The 4,701-nt window shown below is 41.6% G+C and overlaps 1 pseudogene; it reads left to right on the top strand.

The window, feature by feature from the left end:
• The first annotated feature begins 3,011 nt into the window (after positions 1-3,011).
• Positions 3,012-4,701, top strand: part of LOC102740453 (general transcription factor 3C polypeptide 6 pseudogene) — a 2,918-nt pseudogene continuing 1,228 nt past the window's right edge.

Genomic DNA, 4,701 nt, shown 5'->3' with positions numbered 1-4,701 from the left:
ATGTTTACATCCCTAAGGTGCTCACCTCCACTAAAAACCAGCCTTGCACATCAGCCCCACAGGAAAGGATAGCTCATGCCAGAGTTAAGGGTGGGCTCCAAGATAAAGAGCAACCCAGCCGGAAAGCCGAGGTTCAAACACATCTGGTTTCCATTAACTGGGTTTGCAACAGCCTCTTCAAAGGCAAAGAACATTCCTCCCTCCAACCTAAAAATTCCTGCTTTCTCCAAGATGGCAGATCCAGGAAAAAGTCCTGAATCAGAGAATTGAGCTCTCAAAGAATTACACTTTTATGCTGATTTTAGACAAGTTTTATTTTGTGATGCAACTGATATATGTTTATCATGAACAAAAAGCAGAAAAACACCATTCATCACAACATGAATTAACTGATATCTCATCACTATTGTTTTTGAAAATATGTAACAAAATGAAGTCATGATAATTGTTTTCACATATCCTATATTGTCACGATCCTTTCTAACATTTTAAAGGAACCTGGTTTCCAACTGAGAATAGGTATGTTAAGGTCATCAATCAATCCTTTTTGACATTTGTACATTTAGATTGCTTCCAATTTTTCCCCATTATAAACGCTTCGGTAATGAGCATCTTCTCCTTCAAATCATTCTACAAAGATTTATTGGGCTTCTAAAAAATGCCTGGCACATAGTACCTAAATTTTTGTTTATATTCTTAATTACTCCTTTAAGATAAATTTCCCAGAAGTGGAACTGTTGGTCAAAACACACTTTTCAGAATTTGGAGTTGCCAATTGCTCCCCCGCCCCTGAAAGATTGTATCAATAGATACTTCTATCAACACCACCTGAGATTATCTCCCTCAGCTGGACTTTGCCAAGGAGGGCAAGCAGGTGCAGCTGCTTTAGAGCAGTGCTGCTCAAAGCGGTCTTTGGACCAGCATTGTCAGCATTATGTAGAAATGCAGATTCTTGGGTTCTACCCATGAGTTCTTCTCAATCAACATCTCTGGTAGGTGGGACCCAGTAATCTGGATTTTAATAAGCTCTCCACATGATTCTCTAGCTCATTAAAGTTTGAGAAACATTGACCTCAAGCACAAGAAACAGATCTATGAGTACCATCAAGCAACACACATCCTCCCGACTACCCTCACTGCTTTGTTCTTTTTCAATAACCTTCCTGGAACTGACTGATAGCTAATTCTTCAACAGACACCCCAGAGCGTAATAAACTCAGCTTTTCAGCTAGTTTGGCAGGACAATGAAATTCAGAACTGAAGTGGACAAAATATAGAGGCAAGTAGAAGGGAGAGAGGGATAGGGTCTTCCACATGGGGATGGAGATGAAGGGCCACAGGGTTTCTTTGAGAAGGGTGGCATGTGGAGCCTGGATGTTACTTGGACGACCAGCTTTCGAGGTCTGCCTCATCTCACTTGTAACTCTATAACCTTGGACAACTACTTAATACTATTGATCCTCAGTTCCCTCTTTTGTTTATCAGGAATAAACATCCCATGTTGTAGGTTGTTGAGAGGTTCACGAATGATAAACAATGTGAAATACTTTGGAAACTCTAAAGCCCTGTCCACGTTAGGGGGTAACATTATTATCACAGACCTGGCTGTAGGCAAATGTTGCCCTTCCTGTGCTTTCCCTCCTCCCCATTCTGACCATGAAATTCACTTCTTCCCCCAAACCTTCAAAGGCCCCACTTATCAGTCATCAACATACAAAGCAAACTGCCTCCTTGGCCTCCTTTTAAGAGGTATCACTTACACTTCCCAGTTGGAATATTATCTTCCTTATCTCAAGACTGCAGAAATGCATGGCCCACCACCTCTCTAAGTTGGATGGAAAATCACTTAGATGGAGCACCCCACTTGCAGGGAAAGAAAGAGACTGTGAAAGTTCAAAACACTGTTGGGGAAGACAGCATGACATTTGGGGCTCAGAGTAGGAGTTCAAATCTTGACCCTCTCATTAGGAAGAAGAAGGCGTCTTTGGGCACTACAAGAATAACATGGCCGAAGGAGAACTCTAGATTTCCCTTTGAAAACCTGTTTTCACCCAGATTTTCCCATCTTAGGAGAGAGTGGCATGTTTTCTCATACCAGAAATCTGAATTATCCTTGATTCCTTTCTTTCCCTCGCCTTCCAGGTCTAATTAGTCATGATGAACTATTAACCATAAGCAACTTGCTCAACCTCTCTGAGCATCAATTGACTCCTCTGAAAAACAAGGTATAAAAACATAGCTCATTCCAGGCTGTTCAAGAATTAATTTAGACAGCCTTCTAATCCTTGACCATCCACCCTGCAGAAAGCACTGACAATCACTAAACAGTGTGAAGTGACACCTCTGAGAGCCATTGCATAAATATTCATGGGACTCAAGCTATATTTCAGGCACTATATAAGGGACATAGCATTGAAACGGACAAGAGGATTCCTGTTCTCCTGGAGTTTATAATCCAGAGGGTGGAAATCTAGAGGGAGAAACAGACAAAAGAAACAACAAGAAGAATTTCAGATCAGAATAGATGTTGTCCAAAGAGAGACTTAAGATAAGATAATTTGGGAGAGAGTAGATATGTGGCTGCCTAAAACGGGTGGTCGGGGCTGGCCTCTCTGAAGAGGTCACATGTAGGCTGAGGTTTGAATGACAGGAAGAAACCAGCCATGTAAACAGGATGAAGAGACAAGTCACTCCAGACCAAGGGAATAGCCAGTGCAAATGCCTTTCAGCTTGAGTGAACTTGGAAAGTCAAAGGAATATCAAGCAAGTTAGCATGGCTGGAACATGGAGAACACAAGGAGAGAGGTAATGAATAGAGTCACAGGAGTGGTACAATCAGATCACAGGGGGTTTTACAAACCAAGGAAAGAAGTTTGAATTTGTCTGTTTATTTCTTTGTTTCAATGACAAGAAAGCCAGCAAAGAGTCTTAAGTGGAAGAGTGATTTGGTCTTATTTTTCTTTTTAAAAGATCATCCTGAGTGCTTCCTGGGGAATGAATTGCAAGAGGACATGAGTGGAATAGAACCAGTGGGGACAGTATTTGTGATGGCTCAGATAAGAGAAGATGGTGGCTTGGACTGGGGTAAAGACCAGGGAGCTGGAAGAAGTGGACAATTCTGGATGCGTTCTGAATATAAAGTCCAGAGGACCTGGTGACCAATTAGGCCTGAAAAGTAGACAAAAGAAAAAAAAAAGTCAAAAAGATCAAGGATAACTCAGTTTCTGGTGTACAACACTATGAAGCTACTTAATGGGACGGCAAAACCCAGGGAAAGCAGGTTTGTAGTGAGAAATAAAGAGTTCTGCTTTAGTCACGTTATTCTTGTGATGCCTGCAGCATGCATGTAGAGATATCAAGTTGGCATTTAGATATGTCTTGAGTTGCAAAGTGTGTTGAGGGCTAGAGGTAAACATTTAGGAGTAATCGGAATCCCAGATTCCACTCAAGGACCTACTTTTTAAATGTGTTACACATTGATATGCTCCAGACTCTTGGCTATACCTTAGAAAAATACAGGTGGAAGACATAGCTTCTGCCCTCAAGGTACTCTGCCGTGAGGAAAAGAGACAGATACACAGAAAAGTATATCATACCATTTGTCAGTACTAGGATGGATGGAAGTGTTTATGGGGTGCTAACCTGTGTGACCTTCAACCATGGCCTTGGGCTCTTCTGGTCCTCAGTTCTATCACTCACAAACCAGGGTAGTACCACCTGTCTTGCTAACAGGGAAATAGGTACATTTCAAAGGAAATGATGTAGATTGAAGTGAATGAAAGACACAGAGCCTTGCATTATTATCCCACTGCAAAGAGGGAGAAAGCTGGCATGAAGAGTGTATTCAAAGACTTAACCAGCAAAACACAGGGCTAAGGTCTGGCTGATAGGACTTAAAGGAGCCTGTCTATCTAATCACTGCAGCAGGAAATGTAATTCTTCACAAAGCCAATGTTGCTGTGAGGGAATTTGCATGAGGTCTGAGATAGGATGGAAAAGTTTCTCTGCTGTTGCTGCAGCTGAGTGATAGCTCCTAAAAAACAGGCACGCCGTACTTGGTGGCTGTTTGTTTTATACCGGCTCACCCTTGACCTTTAGCAAAAGTTTAACCTTTAAACTTTCCACCAGTGACATCACGTTGTCCAATTGTGAGAGCAATGAGCCATGGAGGGGACATGCCTGGTTCAAACTTTGACACCATCCCTTACTAACTGTGGCATGTGACTCAGTCCCTTAGCCTCAGTTTCTGGAATTATAATATGGTTGTGATAACCATCTCCCAGGTAACTTTAAGGATTTATCAAGACAATGAAAATGTTGTGGAATCATGGCGGCAACTGAGAGTGGATCCAGCAGGACCAGAAAGAGGAGGAAGAAGAAGTAGAGCAGTTGGTTCTGATGGAATTGTCCAGAATTATTGAGTCAGACTTTCTATCAAAATGTGAAAATAAATACAAGATTTGGAGACTTGACACTGAGACGCCCATTCTTTTTTTTTTTTATCCATTTCCTTATATTCTTTTTTTTATTTTTTTATTATGTTCTGTTAATCACCATACATTACATCATTAGTTTTTGATGTAGTGTTCCATGATTCATTGTTTGCATATAACACCCAGTGCTCCATGCAGAACGTGCCCTCTTTAATACCCATCACCAGGCTAACTCATCTCCCCACCCCCTCCCCTCTAGAACCCTCAG

This window comes from Leptonychotes weddellii, chromosome 4 (genome assembly GCF_054177405.1).
Source record: "Leptonychotes weddellii isolate Sample4059 chromosome 4, ASM5417740v2, whole genome shotgun sequence".
In the NCBI taxonomy this organism is placed as follows: Eukaryota; Metazoa; Chordata; class Mammalia; order Carnivora; family Phocidae; genus Leptonychotes; species Leptonychotes weddellii.
The sequence above is the reverse complement of the archived record's forward strand: the minus strand, read 5'-3'. Positions and strand labels throughout refer to the sequence as shown.